This window comes from Mobula hypostoma, chromosome X1 (genome assembly GCF_963921235.1).
Source record: "Mobula hypostoma chromosome X1, sMobHyp1.1, whole genome shotgun sequence".
Lineage (NCBI taxonomy): Eukaryota > Metazoa > Chordata > Chondrichthyes > Myliobatiformes > Myliobatidae > Mobula > Mobula hypostoma.
Genome location: NC_086128.1, coordinates 14,965,278 through 14,985,447, shown reverse-complemented (window position 1 = coordinate 14,985,447; position 20,170 = coordinate 14,965,278). Strand labels below are relative to the sequence as shown.

At 42.6% G+C, this 20,170-nt stretch overlaps 1 protein-coding gene across 12 annotated transcripts in view; it reads left to right on the top strand.

The window, feature by feature from the left end:
- The window catches only part of pym1 (PYM homolog 1, exon junction complex associated factor), a 125,604-nt gene that overhangs the window by 89,792 nt on the left and 15,642 nt on the right, over positions 1-20,170 (top strand). For 9 of the 12 annotated variants that reach the window (XR_010016503.1, XR_010016506.1, XR_010016511.1 and 6 more), the window contains 2 exons: positions 13,525-15,427; positions 18,353-18,542. The gene's annotated coding sequence lies outside the window, so the exon portion shown is untranslated. The remainder of the gene's footprint in view (positions 1-13,524; positions 15,428-18,352; positions 18,543-20,170) is intronic. The other 3 variants (XR_010016512.1, XR_010016510.1, XR_010016509.1) reach the window with 3 other exon arrangements.

Here is a 20,170-nt window from a genome sequence, read left to right as displayed (position 1 = left end):
CCAAGTCTCCAGGTAGTTTTGGAAAGAGATCAGGATGGTCTGAAAATTAAGGCTCTAGATTGGGAGAATGATTTCGATATACGACAGAACCTGGTAAAAGTAGACTGGGACATCTACTTGCTGGTAAACCTACCACCCACAAAAGTGAAATAGTTAGAGATCAGGGCCAACATGTAAGTGTGAATGGTACTGAGAGCAAGTCCAGAGAATCCTGGCTGACAACAGATAGTGAGAACTGAATAAAGTTTAAAAAAAGAAGCATTTGTCAGATATAGAGGGGTGAAAACAGGCAAAGCTCTTCGGGGGTCGGTAAAGTGTAGGAAGTTCTTAAAGAAAAAATTGGAGGGTAAAAGGGGGGGGGGGTTAAATATCTCTGTAGAGAAGATTCAAGAAAATCCTAGGGCATTTTATCAGTAAATTAAGAACTAAGGGGTAACCAGTGTTAGGGTATGGCCCCCATTCAGAACCAATGGGACAATCTGTGCATGGAATGGAGCCAATGGATGTGGGTGTGGTCTTAAATGAATATTTCTCATTTGTATTCACCAAGGAGAAAGGAATTGTAGTTACATATCTCAGGGAGGGGGTGAGTATTGTCTGGAGATTGTTAGCATTAAGACCAGAAGACATAGTAGTAAAATTAGGCCATTCTGTCCATCTCGTAACTATATGTGCTGTGTGGTGTGTGACTATATGTACTGCGTTTTGCACCTTGGTCTCAGAGGAATGCTGTTTCATTTAGTTGTATATACATGAATGATTCAATGACAATTAAACTTGAATTGAACTTGGTCTAGTTTGCTCCTTAAAATAAACATAGAACACAATCAGAATCAGAATCAGGTTTCTTTTCACCGGCATGTGATGTGAAATTTGTTAACTTAGCAGAGCAGTTCAATGCAATACATAATCAGGCAGAGACAGAAAAAAATAGTAATAATAAATAAAATAAAAAATAATAATAAATAAACAAGTAAATTACACATATTGAATAGATTATTAAAAATGTACAAAAACAGAAATAATGTATATTAAAAAAGTGAAGTAGTGTCCAAGAGTTCAATGTCCATTTAGGAATCGGATGGCAGAGGGGAAGAAGCTGTTCCTGAATCACTGAGTGTGTGCCTTCAGGCTTCTGTACCTCCTACCTGATGGTAACAGTGAGAAAAGGGCGTGCCCTGGGTGCTGGAGGTCCTTAATAATGGACGTTTCCTTTCTGAGACACTGCTCCCTGAAGATATCCTGGGTACTTTGTAGGCTAGTACCCAAGATGGAGCACAATATAGCACAATATAGGCCCTTTAACCCATGATGCTGTGCCAACATTTTAATCTACTCCAAGATCAATCTAATGCTTCCCTCTCACATAGCCTTCCATTTTTCCTTTCATCTATGTGTCTATATAGTGTCTCTTAAATGTCCCGAATGTACAGTATTTGCTTCTACCACCATCTCAGCAATATGTTCCATGCACCTAACTCTGGGTAAAAAACCTGCATCTGATATCCTCCCTACACTTTCCTCCAATCCCCTTAAATTTTAAAACTTTCACATCCTTCCTGTAATGAGGTGACCAGAATTTTAAAGAGCTACAGCATTACCTCATGGCTCTTGAACACAATCTTGACCTTTGAAGGCCAACACACCATAAGCCTTCTTAACCACCCTCCCCCCCCTCAACTTGCACAAAAGTTTGGAAGATCTATGGACATGGACACCAAGATCCCTCTGTTCCTCCATACTGTTAAGAATCTCCTCCCAATAACCCTGTATTCTGACTTCAAGTTCAACTTTCCAAAATGTATCACTTCACACTTTTCTGGATGGGACCGATTCTTTTTATGTTGTATATCAATGATTTAGATAATGGAATAGCTGGCTTTATGGCCATGTTGCAGGTGATATGAAGATTGGTGGAGGGGCAGGTCGTGTTGAGGAAACAGGTAGGCTGCAGAAGGACTTAGACAGATGAGAATGGGCAAGAGAGTGGCAAATGAAATATGATTTTGGAAAATGCATGGTTATGCATGTTGGTAGTAGAAATAAATGTGCAGACTATTTTCTAAACAGAGAGAAAATCCAAAAATCTGAGATGCAAAGAGACTTGGGAGTCCTTGTGCAGAACACCCTGAAGGTTAATTTGCAGGTGGAGTTGGTGATGAGGAAGACAAATATAATGTTAGTATTCATTTCAAGAGGTCAAGAATACAAGAGCAGGGATATGATGCTGAGGCTTTATAAGGCACTGGTGAGGCCTCACCTTGAGTATTGTGAACAGTTTTGGGATCGTCATCTAAGATAAATGCAACATGATGCATTTTGGGGCTCTTATCAGATGTGCCATGAATGATAGGATCCTGAAGAGTAATGAAGAACAGGGGAGCTTTATGTACAAAAAGTGGCAGCTCTGGTGGTGAAGAAAGCATATGGGCTGTTGGCCTTAATTAGCCAGGGCATCAATTATAGGAGCATGGAATTCATTGTACAACTTTATAAAACTTTGATTAGCTGGAGGATTGTGTGTACACATGGTTACCCCACTTACAGGAAGAACAAATTTACATTGGATGGGGTGCAGAGGAGACTAATGTGGATGTCATTAAACTGCAAAGAGAGCAAAAAAAGATCTATAAGGATGCTGTCTGGACTGGAGGGCTTGTGTTTTAAGGTGAGGCTTGATATTTTTCCTTGGACATAGGAAGCCAAGGGATGACCTTATAGGTTTATAAAATCATGAATAGCATAGATAAGATGAATGGTCCCAGTCTTTATCCCGAGGTAGGGGTTTCTAAAACAGAGGGCATAAGTTTAAAGTGAGAGAGGAAAGATTTAAAGGGGACCTGAGGGTCAACTTTTTCACAGAGTATGATGAGTATATAGAACAAGCTGCCAGAGGAAGTGATAGAATTATGACATATAAAATCCCTTGGACAGGTACATTGATAGGAAAGGCTTATAGGGGTACTGGCCAAACACAGGCAAGTGGGACTAGATCATGTAGGCAAGTTGGACTGAAAGGTCTGTTTGCGGTATACTCTTTGACTCTATGGAGATGTTGCTTAGGATGGAGCATTTTATTTATGTAGAGCGATCTAATAGGCTGGGTTTGTCATCCTTGGAGCAGAGGAGACAGAGGAAAAACCTGACAGAGGAAGACAAAATTATAAGGAATATAGGTAGGGTGGATACTAGATAGAAGGTTTTGAGGCAGAGATTCTCACAGCATTTAAAAAGCATGTGTACAAATATTTGAGTTGCTAAGGCATAGAATGCCACAGAGCAAGTGCATGAAAATAGGATTTGTATTGATAGGTATTTGATGGTATTCCCATAGAGAAAGAGAGAGGTGGGTAGGGAGATAGAGCAATGAGATAGATAGATAGAGAGAGAGAGAGCAATGAGAGAGAGAGAGAGAGAAGAAAGAAAATATTTTTGGCATTGTCCCTGCAAGAGAGAACGAGGGTCGTGAAAGATGTATATAAAGATGTAGAGAGAGAAAGACACCATTTTACATATTCCTAGAAAAAGAGCAACTATTTCATGTATTCCTGGGGGTAGAGAGACGGAGCGACTATTCACATACTCCTGGAAATGTGGGGGGGGGGGGTGAGAGATTAAGCATTTTAACATGTTTCCTGAGAGAGAGACCATTTTACTATTCCTGGATAGAGAGAGCACCATTTTATGTACTACTGAGAGAGAGGGAGCAACCATTCACATATTTTTGGTATGTGTGTGGGGGGGGGGGGGAGCTTAAGAGAGAGAATTTCCAAGGTCCTAGAAAGAGAGAGAAAATTTAAGCATTTTAACATGTTTCTTGAGAGAGAGAGAGAGAGAGAGAGAGAGACACACACAGAGGAGAGGGCAATGGGATGGGAGAGACACAGATTCACAGAAAAAGGAAGAGTGTAAAGATTTTCACATACTCCATGAGAGAAAGACCTTTTCACTACTCCTAGATAGAGAGGGAGCAACCATTTACATACTCCAAGGGGGGGGGGGGGAGGAGAGAGAGAAAAATGAAAGGCAGTATTTCACATACTCACAGAGAGAGAGAGAGAGAGAGAGAGAGAGAGAGAGAGAGAGAGAAAGCATTTCCGGAAAGAAACGGGGGGGTGGGGGGGTAGTGAAAGATGTGTGTATGTGTATATATATATAGAGAGAGAGAGAGAGAGAGAGAGAGAGATCATTTCTGTCCTGGAAAGAGAGAGAAAATTTTAATATGTTTCCTGAGAGAGGCAGAGAGAGAGAGAGAGAGACGGATATTTCTATGGAGTTGGGGGAAGGGACACACAGATCGTCAGAAGGAGAGTGCCACCATTTCAGTATACTCCTGCAGAGAGAGAGCGCCACCATTTTGTGAACAAGAGAAAGCAAGAGGAAGCAAACATTTTGACATGTTCCCTGAGAGAAGCTGGAGGGAGACAGAGAGAGAGGGAGAGAGAGAGAGAGAGAGAGAAAATAGAGTGAACAAGGCACTACTTCACATACTCTGAGAAAGAAAGAGATCTTTTCCATCATCTTGAAAGTGAGAGAAAAATTAACTATTTTATCATTCCTCGACAGAGAAAGAGATAGATAAAGGGAGTTAAAAGGGACACACCGATCGTAAGAAGCAGAGTGTACCATTTCCACATAATCCTGCAGAGACAGCACCACCATTTTGTGAACATGTGGAGAGAAGAAAAGAGAAAGCAATCATTTTGATATGTTTCCTGAGAGATAGGCTGGAGGGAGACAGAGACAGAGATAGGGAGAGAGAGAGAGAGAGATAAATAGACAGAGGGAGTTGGGGGAAGGGTCATAGATCCTGAGAATCAGTGCGATCATTTCCACATACTTCTGCAGAGGGAGCGCCACCATTTTGTGAATTTGTGGAGAGAAGGAAAGAGAAAGCAAACATTTTGACACGTTCCCTGAAAGAAGCTGCAGGGAGACAGAGGGTGTGAGAGGAAGAGAGAAAGAGAGAGAGAATTTCACATATTCCTAGGTAGACAGAGAGAAAGAGGCACTACCTCACATTCTCCTAGAGAGACAGAGACAGGGAAAGCCACAATTTCACATAATCCTAGCCGGGGGCGGGGGGTGGTACAGAGAGAGAGAGAGAGAGAGAGAGAGAGAGAGAGATTATTGCTATAGTCCTGGAAAGAGAGAAAAATCAAGCATTTTATCATGTTTCCCGAGAGAGATAGACAGAGAGACAGATAGACAGAGGGAGTTGGAGGAAGCAGTGTGACCATTTCCATATACTCCAGCAGAGAGAGTGAGAGAGCATCACCATTTTGTGCACTTGTGGAGAGAAGGAAAGAGAAAGCAAACATTTTGACACGTTCCCTGAAAGAAGCTGGAGGGAGACAGTGGGTGTGTGTGTGTGAGAGAGAGAATTTCACATATTCCTAGGTAGAGAGAGACAAAGATAGAGAGAATGAGGCACTACCTCACATTCTCCTAGAGAGACAGAGACAGGGAAAGGTACAATTTCAAATAATCCTGGAGGGGTACAGAGAGAGAGAGATTACTACTATAGTCCTGGAAAGAGAGAAAAGTCAAGCATTTTATCATGTTTCCCGAGAGAGAGAGAGACAGACAGATAGACAGAGGGAGTTGGAGGAAGCAGTGTGACTATTTCCATATACTCCTGCAGAGAGAGTGAGAGAGCGTCACCATTTTGTGAACTTGTGGAGAGAAGGAAAGAAAAAGCAAACATTTTGACACGTTCCCTTAAAGAAGCTGGAGGGATACAGAGGTTGAGAGAGGCTGAGAAAGAGAGAGAGAGAATTTCACATATTCCTAGGTAGAGAGAGACAGATTGAGAGAATGAGGCACTACCTCACATTCTCCTAGAGAGACAGAGGCAGGGAAAGGCACAATTTCACATAATCCTGGGGGGTGAGGTACAGAGAGAGAGAGAGAGAGAGAGAGAGAGATTATTACTATAGTCCTGGAAAGAGAGAAAAATCAAGCATTTTATCATGTTTCCCAAGAGAGACAGAGACAGATAGATAGAGGGAGTTGGAGGAAGCAGTGTGACCATTTCCACATACTCCTGCAGACAGAGATAAAGAAAGAGAGAGAGAGAGAGAGAGCCACCATTTTGTGAACTTGTGGAGAGAAGGAAAGAAAAAGCAAACATTTTGACACGTTCCCTTAAAGAAGCTGGGGTGAGACAGAGGTTGAGAGAGGGTGAGAAAGAGAGAGAGACTTTCACATATTCCTAGGTAGAGAGAGACAGAGAGAACGAGGCACTACCTCACATTCTCCTAGAGAGAGAGATAGTGAAAGGCACAATTTCTTGGGGGTGGGGTAGAGAGAGAGAGCGAGCGAGCCACCATTTTGTGAACTTGTGCAGAGGAGGAAAGAGAAAGCAAACATTTTGACATGTTCCCCGAAAGAAGCTGGAGGGATACAGAGGTTAAGAGAGGGTGAGAAAGAGAGAGAGAATTTCACATATTCCTAGGTAGAGAGAGACAGGTAGAGAAAACGAGGCACTACCTAGAGAGAGAGAGAGAGAGAGAGAGAGAGAGAGAGAGAGCGAGCGAGCCACCATTTTGTGAACTTGTGCAGAGGAGGAAAGAGAAAGCAAACATTTTGACACGTTCCCTGAAAGAAGCTGGAGGGATACAGTGGTTAAGAGAGGGTGAGAAAGAGAGAGAGAATTTCACATATTCCTAGGTAGAGAGAGACAGATAGAGAAAACGAGGCACTACCTAGAGAGAGAGAGAGCGAGCGAGCCACCATTTTGTGAACTTGTGCAGAGGAGGAAAGAGAAAGCAAACATTTTGACACGTTCCCTGAAAGAAGCTGGAGGGAGACAGAGGTTAAGAGAGGGTGAGAAAGAGAGAGAGAATTTCACATATTCCTAGGTAGAGAGAGACAGATAAAGAAAACGAGGCACTACCTAGAGAGAGAGAGAGAGCGAGCGAGCGAGCGAGCCACCATTTTGTGAACTTGTGCAGAGGAGGAAAGAGAAAGCAAACATTTTGACACGTTCCCTGAAAGAAGCTGGAGGGAGACAGAGGGTGGGTGTGTGTGTGAGAGAGAGAATTTCACATATTCCTAGGTAGAGAGAGACAGATAGAGAGAATGAGGCACTACCTCACATTCTCCTAGAGAGACAGAGACAGGGAAAGGCACAATTTCACATAATCCTGGGGGGGAGGGTACTGAGAGAGAGAGAGAGAGAGAGAGAGAGAGAGATTATTACTATAGTCCTGGAAAGAGAGAAAAATCAAGCATTTTATCATGTTTCACGAGAGAGAGAAACACAGATAGATAGACAGAGGGAGTTGGAGGAAACAGTGTGACCATTTCCACATACTCCTGCAGAGAGAGAGAGAGAGAGCGAGCCACCATTTTGTGAATTTGTGGAGAGAAGGATAGAGAAAGCAAACATTTTGACACGTTCCCTGAAAGAAGCTGGCGGGAGACAGAGGTTAAGAGAGGGTGAGAAAGAGAGAGAGAATTTCACATATTCCTAGGTAGAGAGAAACAGATAGAGAGAATGAGGCACTACCTAGAGAGAGAGAGAGAGAGAGTGCAAGTGAGCGAGCCACCATTTTGTGAACTTGTACAGAGGAGGAAAGAGAAAGCAAACATTTTGACACATTCCCTGAAAGAAGCTGGAGGGATACAGAGGTTAAGAGAGGGTGAGAAAGAGAGAGAGAATTTCACATATTCCTAGGTAGAGAGAGACAGATAGAGGGAACGAGGCACTACCTCACATTCTCCTAGAGAGACAGAGACCGGGAAAGGCACGATTTCTGGGGGGGGGGGGTCGGTACACAGAAAGAGAGAGAGAGAGAGAGAGAGAGAGATTATTACTATAGTCCTGGAAAGAGAGAAAAATCAAGCATTTTATCATGTTTCACGAGAGAGAGAAACACAGATAGATAGAGGGAGTTGGAGGAAGCAGTGTGACCATTTCCACATACTCCTGCAGAGAGAGAGAGAGAGAGAGCGAGCCACCATTTTGTGAACTTGTGGAGAGAAGGATAGAGAAAGCAAACATTTTGACACGTTCCCTTAAAGAAGCCAGAGGGAGACAGAGGGTGTGTGAGGGTGAGAAAGAGAGAGAGAATTTCACATATTCCTAGGTAGAGAGAAACAGATAGAGAGAATGAGGCACTACCTAGAGAGAGAGAGAGAGAGAGAGAGCGCAAGTGAGCGAGCCACCATTTTGTGAACTTGTACAGAGGAGGAAAGAGAAAGCAAACATTTTGACACGTTCCCTGAAAGAAGCTGGAGGGATACAGAGGTTAAGAGAGGGTGAGAAAGAGAGAGAGAATTTCACATATTCCTAGGTAGAGAGAGACAGATAGAGGGAACGAGGCACTACCTCACATTCTCCTAGAGAGACAGAGACCGGGAAAGGCACGATTTCTGGGGGGGGGGGGTCGGTACACAGAAAGAGAGAGAGAGAGAGAGAGAGAGAGAGATTATTACTATAGTCCTGGAAAGAGAGAAAAATCAAGCATTTTATCATGTTTCACGAGAGAGAGAAACACAGATAGATAGAGGGAGTTGAAGCAGTGTGACCATTTCCACATACTCCTGCAGAGAGAGAGAGAGAGAGAGAGCGAGCCACCATTTTGTGAACTTGTGGAGAGAAGGATAGAGAAAGCAAACATTTTGACACGTTCCCTTAAAGAAGCCAGAGGGAGACAGAGGGTGTGTGAGGGTGAGAAAGAGAGAGAGAATTTCACATATTCCTAGGTAGAGAGAGACAGATAGAGAGAACGAGGCACTACCTCACATTCTCCTAGAGAGACACAGTGAAAGGCACAATTTCTGGGGGGGTTGGTACAGAGAGTGAGAGAGCGAGCCACCATTTTGTGAACTTGTGGAGAGAAAGAAAGAGAAAGCAAACATTTTGACACGTTCCCTGAAAGAAGCTGGAGGGATACAGAGAGTGTGTGTGTGAGAGAGAGACAGATAGATAGAGGGAGTTGGAGGAAGCAGTGTGACCATTTCAATATACTCCTACAGAGAGAGAGAGAGTGAGAGAGCGCCACCATTTTGTGAACTTGTGGAGAGAAGGAAAGAGAAAGCAAACATTTTGACACATTCCCTGAAAGAAGCTGGAGGGATACAGAGAGTGTGTGTGTGAGAGAGAGACAGATAGATAGAGGGAGTTGGAGGAAGCAGTCTGACCATTTCCATATACTCCTGCAGAGAGAGAGAGAGTGAGAGAGCGCCACCATTTTGTGAACTTGTGGAGAGAAGGAAAGAGAAAGCAAACATTTTGACACGTTCCCTGAAAGAAGCTGGAGGGAGACAGAGGGTGTGTGAGAGAGAGAGAGAGTGAGAGAGAGAGAGAATTTCACATATTCCTAGGTAGAGAGAGACAGATAGAGAGAATGAGGCACTACCTCACATTCTCCTGGAGAGACAGAGGCAGGGAAAGGCACAATTTCACATAATCCTGGGGGGAGGGGTACAGAGAGAGAGAGAGAGAGATTATTACTATAGTCCTGGAAAGAGAGAAAAATCAAGCATTTTATCATGCTTCACGAGAGAGAGAGAGAGACAGATAGATAGAGGGAGTTGGAGGAAGCAGTGTGACCATTTCCACATACTCCTGCAGAGAGAGAGAAAAAGGGAGAGAGTGAGAGAGCGTCACCATTTTGTGCACTTGTGGAGAGAAGGAAAGACAAAGTAAACATTTTGACACATTCCCTTAAAGAAGCTGGAGGGAGACAGAGGGTGTGTGTGAGAGAGAGAGAGAGAGAGAATTTCACATATACCTAGGTAGAGAGAGAGAAGGAGGCACTACTTCACATTCTCCTAGAGAGACAGAGACAGGGAAAGCCACAATTTCACATAATCCTAGCCGGGGGGTGGGGGGGTACAGAGAGAGAGAGAGAGAGAGAGAGAGAGAGAGAGAGAGAGATTATTACTATAGTCCTGGAAAGAGAGAAAAATCAAGCATTTTATCATGTTTCCCGAGAGAGAGAGAGAGAGAGAGAGATAGACAGAGGGAGTTGGAGGAAGCAGTGTGACCATTTCCATATACTCCTGCAGAGAGAGTGAGAGAGCGTCACCATTTTGTGAACTTGTGGAGAGGAGGAAAGAGAAAGCAAACATTTTGACACGTTCCCTGAAAGAAGCTGGAGGGAGACAGAGGGTGTGTGAGAGGGAGAGAGAGAGAATTTCACATATTCCTAGGTAGAGAGAGAGAACGAGGCACTACTTCATATTCTCCTAGAGAGACAGAGACAGGGAAAGCCACAATTTCACATAATCCTAGCTGGGGGGGGGGGTATAGAGAGAGAGATTATTACTATAGTCCTGGAAAGAGAGAAAAATCAAGCATTTTATCATGTTTCCCGAGAGAGAGAGCAAGAGAGAGAGAGAGAGATAGACAGTGGGAGGAAGCAGTGTGACCATTTCCACGTACTCCTGCAGAGAGAGTGAGAGAGCGAGAGAGAGAGAGCGAGCCACCATTTTGTGAACTTGTGCAGAGGAGGAAAGAGAAAGCAAACATTTTGACACGTTCCCTGAAAGAAGCTGGAGGGAGACAGTGGGTGTGTGTGTGAGAGAGTGAGAATTTCACATATTCCTAGGTAGAGAGAGACAAAGATAGAGAAAATGAGGCACTACCTCACATTCTCCTAGAGAGACAGAGACAGGGAAAGGCACAATTTCACATAATCCTGGGGGGGGGGGGTCCAGAGAGAGAGAGAGAGAGAGAGAGAGAGAGAGATTATTACTATAGTCCTGGAAAGAGAGAAAAATCAAGCATTTTATCATGTTTCCCAAGAGAGACAGAGACAGATAGATAGAGGGAGTTGGAGGAAGCAGTGTGACCATTTCCACATACTCCTGCAGACAGAGAGAAAGAAAGAGAAAGAGAGAGAGCTACCATTTTGTGAACTTCTGGAGAGAAGGAAAGAAAAAGCAAACATTTTGACACGTTCCCTGAAAGAAGCTGGGGTGAGACAGAGGTTGAGAGAGGGTGAGAAAGAGAGAGAGACTTTCACATATTCCTAGGTAGAGAGAGACAGATAGAGAGAACGAGGCACTACCTAGAGAGAGAGATCGAGTGAGCGAGCCACCATTTTGTGAACTTGTGCAGAGGAGGAAAGAGAAAACAAACATTTTGACACGTTCCCTGAAAGAAGCTGGAGGGATACAGAGGGTGTGTGAGAGAGAGAGAGAGAGAGAGACAGATAGACAGAGGGAGTTGGAGGAAGCAGTGTGACCATTTCCATATACTCCTGCAGAAAGAGAGTGACAGCGAGCCACCATTTTGTGAACTTGTGGAGAGAAGGAAAGAAAAAGCAAACATTTTGACATGTTCCCTGAAAGAAGCTGGAGGGAAACAGAGGTTGAGAGAGGGTGAAAAAGAGAGAGAGAACTTCAAATATTCCTAGGTAGAGAGAGACAGATAGAGAGAACGAGGCACTACCTCACATTCTCCTAGAGAGACAGAGACAGGGAAAGGCACAATTTCACATAATCCTGCGGGGGGGGGGGGTGGTACTGAGAGAGAGAGATTATTACTATAGTCTTGGAAGGAGAGAAAAATCAAGCATTTTATTATGTTTCCCGAGAGAGAGAGAGAGAGAGAGAGAGAGAGAGACAGATAGATAGACAGAGGGAGATGGAGGAAGCAGTGTGACCATTTCCACATACTCCTGCAGAGAGAGTGAGACAGAGAGAGAGAGAGAGAGAGAGATCATTACTATAGTCCTGGAAAGAGAGAAAAATCAAGCATTTTATCATGTTTCCTGAGAGAGAGAGAGAGACGGATAGATACAGGGAATTGGGGTATGCAGTGTGACCATTTCCACATACTCCTGCAGAGAGAGTGAGACAGCGTCACCATTTTGTGAACTTGTGGAGAGAAGGAAAGAGAAAAGAAACATTTTGATATGTTCTCTGAGAGAGGTTGGAAGGAGACAGAGATAGAGATACAGAGACAGGGAGACGGAGATAGCGAGAGAGACAAAGAGGGGAACCATAGAGAGACCATCATACATCCCAGTGAGATACTTTGACAAGTGGTTGATTATTTTGTAATTCCTGGAGTGAGGTGGCAGAGAGAGATACAGATAAATGGAGAAAACAACCATTTCTACATGCTCATATTTCCTGGAGAGAGTGACACCATTTTCACAGATTTCCAGTTATTCCCATAGAGAGAGAGAGAGAGAGATAAGGTGACCAATAATTTTCACTATTTTCCAGAGAAAAGGTGAAAGTGAACAAAATATCTACAAATTACATGTGAAAGGAAGTCAGAGAGAAAAGATAGAGAGAAAAATGTAAGGGGGAACAAGTCTTTCCCATATTCCTGTGAATTTCCCATTTCATCCACTAAAAGAAAGAGTGAGTGGGAGAATGGTAGCCTTTTATCAGAGGGGAGAAAAAGAAAAACCTCCGCCTCTCCCAGAGAGACAGAGAAAAGTAGTAAATTCTATTTATTTCCAGAGGAAACAATCAAAACTTCTAACAGAAAGTGAGAGACAAAGTTAAGGAAAACAAGAGAGAGTGACACCTTTTCCACTATTCACAGAGAGGGAGACCATTCTGCTATATTCCTAAATAGAGAGAAGGCAGCTATTCTGACATGTTCCCAAAGAGAAAGAGAGGGGTAATGAGTGACATTCAGTTGTTAAACAAAGAGAGGTGAGGGTGTGGCGTGGTGTGTGAGCAATACAGATATACAAAGATGTAGCGAAAGAAAGCAACCATTTTGTTATGCTCCCCGAGGGAAGTGGGGAGGGGGTAATGAAAGATGCAAATACAGAGAAAGAGAGATTGAAAGGGAGAGAAAAAGCAGACGAGGAGGAGAGAGAGAGAAAGAAAGAGAGACCGATCATTTCAACAAAGCTCTGGAAGGAGATTGAGATGAGAGAGTGAGAGAGAAAACACAATTCCACAAGATAGAAAGCAAAAGATAGGGAGAGCCATTACACATTCTCCTTGGGAGGGGTTTTGAAAATAACTCCCGATTTACTCAGAAAGACTACAGTACATTAGTTATTTGCCAAAAGCAGAGGAAAATCCTTTTCCATTCACTCTCAGGACAGAAATCACTTCAGAGATAGCACAGTGTTGCAGCTAGTAGAGCCGCTGCCTCACAGCTCCAGCGATCCAGATTCAATCCTGACCTTCAATGCTGTCCATGTGGAGTTTGCATGTTCTCCTTCTGAGTTTCCTCTGGGTGTTTCTGTTTGCTCCCACATCCCAAAGCGGGCAGGTTGGTTGGTAATTGCCTGCTATAAGCTGCCTCTAGTGTGTAGGTGATTGGTGGAAACTGGGGGAAATTGATGGGGATATGGTATTAGTGTAGCATTGGTGTAAATGGGTGGTCGATGGTCAGCATGGATTTGGTGGGCCAAAGGCCCTGTAATGTAATGTACAACTATGACTTCCCAATACTCCCTGATGTACTGAATTGTATTGGAACATGGTTAAATATCTGTTTGCAAAAGCATGCTTTAAGCTAGTCTTTAACTGTAATTTTGGAAGAAACAAAGCTATATCTCAGGGAAGTTAATGCTTACTCCTGCTCTTCAGGGAACTCATCGCAATTATCAACTTCAAGTGGGACCATCGAATTGAGACAAGACAGGTACCTTTTCTTCAACTGGTGGGTGAGAAAACACTGATTTATTTTTACCTTGCAACTTCTGTTAGAATCTCCATTCCCTGCTCTATTTCCTGCCATTAAAGAGAATTACCTGCCTCAAATGTAAAAGTTTTGTACTGATTGCCTTTCACAGCTGTTCATTGTGTTAAGGAACAGAATTCTAATCTGTACAAGTCCCATTTGTTTTGCAGGATTCTGAATGTGCAGAATGACCAGACATGGAGTGCTGGAGAGAGAGGAGTACACAAGACCTGAGCTGAGTGACTTCTCAGCAATGTTTCTTTTTATTTTCATTTCTTTTCCTTTTTTTATTATTTGATAATTCTATATACAACATGATTTTAAGCCATCAAAACAAGTCTAGAATCTATACAGACTAGAATTATCTCGTCGACATTTCAGTCAAAATTTTCAAGTAGCTTATACATTTCACTTTTGCATGTCTCAAGTTTTCAAACCTTCATTCCAAATCCCTTGCCATCTCTGGCTCTGTCTACACTATGATGTAACATCTGTGTCTTCCAGCCTCAACAAATGCTTCTCCTGCTTTAGGTAATCTCAGATCAGTTCCTGCTTGGAGTTGCTCTGCAAGCTTTTTGCTTGTATTTATTTTTGGTGGACGAGACCTCTGAAGGAATATTCTGCCATCCCTTCCCCATTTTTGCCTCTGACCTAATCCTTCCTGTCCAATTCTTCCTCTAAATAGTTTTGACCAACTTTCTGGTTCATATGAACCCCACATCATTCTCCACAACTTTCCCCATCTTTCCCTCCCCCCCCCACCCTACTCTCCACTTTCTGCACAATCTCCATGACTCCTTTGTCCATTCGTCCCTCCCTACTGATCTCCCTCCTGGCACTTACCCCTGCAAGCAGGACAAGTGCTACACCTGCACCTTCACTTCCTCCCTCCACCTTCTCCCTCACCACCATTCAGGACCCAAACAGTCTTTCCAGGTGAGGCAACACTCAACTTGCAAGTCTATTGGGATCATCTACTGTATCCGGTGCACCTGCTGCCGCCTCCTCTACATTGGTGAGACCCATTGTAAATTGGGGAACTGCTTTGTTGAGTACCTTCGCTCTATCCATAACAGGTGGCATTTTCTTGTAGTCACCCATCTTAATTCTACATCTCATTCCCATTCTGACATGTCAGTCCATGGCCTCCTCTGCATCGTGATGTGGCCACTCTCAGGTTGGAGGAACAATACCTCATATTCCATTTGGGTAGCCTCCAACCTGATGGGATGAAAATTAATTTATCCTACTAATGGTAGTTTTTCCCCCACCCCCTTTCTCTTTATCCATTCCCCATTCTGGCTCCCCTCTTACCCCTTCTCTTTTCATCTGCCTATCACCTCCCTCTGATGACTGTCCTTCTTCCTTTTCTCCTGGAGCCCACGCCCTTCTCCTATCGGATTCCTTATTCTTCTACCTTCTCCATCTAGCACCTCCTAGCTTCTCACTTCATCCCCACCCCCCCAACTGGCTTCACCTATCATCTGCCAGCTTGTACTCATTCTCCTCCCCCTTCTTATTCTGGATTTTTCCCCTTCCTTTCTAGTCCTGATGAAGTGTCTCAGTCCAAAACATTGCCTTTCCATAGATACTACCTGACCTGCTGAGTTCCACACGTTTTTTCCTCTCCATAGGTACTACCTGACCTGCTGAGTTCCACACGTGTTTAGTATTTGTTACTCTGTATTTCAGCATCTGCAGAATCTCTTGTGTTTATTATCTAGATCAGGCCTCAAACAGATATTGTGTCGGGCTCTGGTGAACCACTTTGCGACCCCATTGACCAGAGCTGGGCCTGATTGGTTTAAGGTAAGCTAACAGAGGTGTGGTGAGACTGTAAATAATGTAGGAAAAATTAATTCCATTCAACTGAGAACATAAAGCAAGCTAGTTCATACTCTTAGAGTCACAGAGTCATAGAACACTACAGCACAAAAACAGGTGCTTTGGTCCATCTAGACTGTGCTGAACTATTAATCTTCCTACTCCCATTGAACTGCAGTCCTCTATACCTCCCCCCCACCCCCGCATCCACATACCTATCCAAACTTCTCTTAAGTGTTGAAATGGAACCTCACCACTTTCACTGGCAGCTCGTTCCACACTCTCACTGCCCTCTGAGTGAAGTTCCTTCTCATGTTCCCTTAAACATTTCACCTTTTGCCCTTAACCCATGACCTTTTTTCTACTATCATACAATCTTAGTGGAAAAATTTGCCTGCTTGCACTTACCCTACCTATACCCCTCATAAATTTCTATACCTCTATCAAATCTCCCCTCATTCTCCTACACTCCAGGGAATCAAGTCCTAACCTGTTCAATCTTCCCCTATAACTCAGGTCCTCGTCTGGACAACATCTGTGTAAATTCTCTCTGCATTCTTTCAACCTTCTTAATATCTTTCCAGTAAGAAGGTGACCTAAACTGCACACAATATTCCAAATTAGGCCTCCCATCAAAGTCTTATACAACTCTTAAGCAGAAAAAAGAAACTTTGCGATTGATATAAGATAGCATTTCTGTATACAGTGAGTAATCAACAATGGACACAAAATGCAAAATGGAGCAGTGGAACTGAGAACCCAGGATGTACTTAAGAAATAATTAGCTTGCGTAACAAAGGGATGTGACATTTTTTTAGATGGATGGACTGGTATGGAGGAACTAGCTTTCCTAATCTGTAAATTCCTCGGCAAATTTAGATTGTTTCTTTTCAGTACATGACAATGCTCTGAATGAATGGGTCGTGAGGTTAATGGGTCACCTTTAACCAGGAATTTAACTAAATTAGCCTGTAAATACTGTGACTAGGAGTTGGGTATACAACACCTCCTGACACCACGAAGCCATTCCACAATTACAAAAACATGTCAGGAGTGTAATGGGACAATCTCCATTAGCCTGAATGAGTGCAGCTCCAACAACTCTCAAGAAGCTTTACACCATCCACTTTCATTGCAGCCTTCTTGATTGATACCCCATCCACCACTCCAAACATTTACTCACTCTACCACTGGCTGTACTGTGGCTGTATTATGTACCATCTACAAAGCATACAGCAATAACTCACAAAGGCTTTTCCAGCAAGTAGGAACAGCAGCAGTCCCTTCAAGTCTGCCCTGCTTGGAAAATCATAGCTGATCCTACTTTCCTGCCCTTTCCCCATTACTCTTGATTTTTTTTACTAAAAATCTATCTCAGTTTTCAACATATTGACGGGTTCTGGGCAAGGTTATGGGCAAATCTTAAATGGACACCCCCTTATTTGGAGACCATGACCTCTCTGATGAAAAGAAACATTCTCTCAACATTTACCCTGTCAAGCATCCTAAGTATAATATGCCTCAATCAGATAACCTTTTATTCTTTTAAACCCCATTGAGTAGAGTACCAACTTGTTTAACCTTCCAACACACACAAAATGCAGGAGGAACTCAGCAGGCCAGGCAGCCTCTATGGAAAAAAGTACAGTTGATGTTTCGACCCGAAGCATCAGCTGTACTACTTTCCATAGATGCTGCCTGGCCTGCTGAGTTCCTCCAGCATTTTGTGTGTGTTGCTCAGATTTCCAGTATCTGCAGATTTTCTCTTGTTTGTGATGTTTAACCGTCCCTCTTTTTGTATGTGGGACCATCCTAGTGAACCTCTAACTGCTCCCAATAATAATATACCTATATGTCTCTTTAAGTAAGGCAACCAAAACTGTACACAGGACTCTAAACGCCCAATTCTCTTGTAGTAAGACTTCCCTCCTTTTATACTCCAAACCCCTCTATCCACTTTGCCTGCTATGTTCTTGAAGAGCTGTAATAAAAATTTCAGACTTGATTTCCCTTTTAGCCATGCTAACTCTGCTGGTTCAGATTATGACTTTCCAAATGTTCTGCAAATACCTCAATAATTGATTCTAATATCTTTTTTTTCAAAAGGATATGTTAGACCAACCAATCTACATTTACCTGCTTTTTGCCTCCAACTCCTTTTGAATAATAGTATCACATTGGCAGTTTTCCATTCCTTCAGTACTTCTCCAAAATCTAAGGAGTTTTGCAACATTACAACCAGTGCAACCACTAACTTTGTGGCCATTTCTTTAGGATCCTAGGATGCAAACTATCAGCTCAAGTGACTTGTCAGTCTTTAGCTTAATACCATTTCTCTAATGATGGTATTTAATTCCTTCTCTGTATGTTTAGTATTCTTCTTGGACAGTTCCTTGAATTAATAGAATGTTTGTAGATTTACTGCATAAAGATTGGTGCAAATATGTTGAACTTTTCTGAAATTTCCTTGGTTACCTAAAACTAATTCCCCTATCTCTTTCTCTAAGTGACCTCTCTATTCCCTTTTATATGTTTCAAGAAACTCATTGTCAGTTTTCATATTTCTCGCTAGTTTGTTCTCATAATTTATTTTATCCTTCTTGGTTAATTTTGAAATCCTCCTTTCCAGGATTCTGAATTTATCACAATCTTCAGCCCTACGACTAACTTTTATTACCTTATCTGGCTTATCCTACAATTTAACACCCTCATTAACATCCTTGGTGATTCAATCTCTCTGCCTCTACTTTTAAAATCTGTCCTTTTTTTGGGTTATATGAATCGCTGGGTGTCAGGAATTATTTCCTTAAATGTTTGGCATAGTTTCTTTGTTGTCATACTTGATAGTGCTTGTCCAATCTACATTAGCCAAATCTATTTTTGTAATTCCCCTTATCCCTTTAATTGTAGTTCTCTCAAATGTGACCTCCAGACATATGGAAACAGCACCACCTGCAGGTTACTCTGCAAACCACACTCCATGTGAACTTGGAAATGTTATCACCATTCTTCATCATCGTTTTGTGGAGATACTGGAACAGTCTGTTAGAAGGAACTTTCTCAAGCTTAAGAATTTGGCAATAAGTTTGGTAGTTCTCTGGTAAGTTGTGGGTAAATAAATTTAAACTGGAACTTGGTTTAATATTTAATATTTAACCAAAAATTAAAACAGTTAAAAGAAGTGCAAGTTCATTAACTGTCAATAGAAACTTTCTGTCCATGGCAATCAGCAGTGATTCTCTAAACTGGGAGCAATTATAATGAGTAAAAAAATGAATAATCACCTATATCTTGGGTATAGCTCAAAAGGATTTTTATACGAGTTTCTGTAGATACACAGTGTTTTTAAACACATTCACTCAGAAACTGTATTTAATTCTTTTTTGATAGGCAAACATTTTTTTGATAGAACCAAATCCCAATCAGATCCCCTACAAAAAAGACATGTCATTAACCAAAGACATATTTGAAGCCATGGTTCAATGGTTTATTATGCACTGAAAGAAAAGTAATGATTTTCCTACTTGCATTTCATTTTGTATTGCTTGACATGCTCTTGCTGCACGCCTTCCTGAGAAAAACATCAGCCCTTCAAGACACACACCAGAGCAGCCAGACACCAGCAACTCACACTATAGCTGCTGGAGAGGAGGCAGAGGTTGCAGGGGAGAAGGAAAGAACCTCTAGTTTGAGTTGCAAGAGATCAGACATTTTCATTAGTGAGGAAAATACAATGATGAGGTCCTGTGTTCTGGGAGGAGGGACAGGACATCCCACAACCCCTCAGAGCCATCACTGGAAGAACTTGGCAGGAGGTTGCTCAGCTGTCTCCTGCAGCTGTGAGAATCCTTGCTCATTTCAGCAATGCAGAAATAATTTTCATGCCCTTACCATTGAAAACAGTTGCGGTGGACCATTTCTGGTAAATGGATAAATGGATCAGAGATTCATTATGATCAATGCAGGTGATCTTGCAAGGGATAATGTGAGGGATTATTATGTGTCATCTGAGCTCTCTTGGCTAATTGCTGGTGTTCTGAGGTGAGTGACTGTCACAACATTAGTTCAATGATTTGGCAGTCTCCTTATTGAAAAGCATCTCTCTGTCAGCGAACACGAGGAAATCTGCAGATGCTGGAAATTCAAGCAACGCATACAAAAAGTGCTGGTGAACGCAGCAGACCAGGCAGCATCTATAGGAAAAGGTATAGTCGACGTTTCAGGCCGAGACTCTTCGTCAGGACTAACTGAAAGAAGAGATAGTAAGATCACCAGCATTTTTTGTGTGTGTCTCTGTCAGCGAGTTCCTCCTCTGCTCTGATGTGAGATGACGCTGGTGATGTTCTGCGAGCATTTCCCTCCTGCTCCTCTTGCACCTATTCTTCTTCAGTTTCCTCTCTGGTCTGTCAGGCTCTGCCCATCTGTAAACTGTTCTTAGACCATAAGATCATAAGACATAGGATCAGAATTAGGGCATTTGTCCCATCAAGTCTACATCACTATTCATCATGGCTGATTTTTCCTCTCAACCCCATTTTTCTGCCTTCTCCCTTTATCTTTGACACTTACTAATTAAAAACTGATTAAGTCTCCACTTTAAATATACCCAATGACTTGGCCTCCACAGACATCTGTGGCAATGAATTCCACATAGTCAGCTTCCTCTGGCTAAAGTAATTCCTCCTCATCCCTCTTGTAAAGGTACACCCTTGTATTCTGAGACTGTGC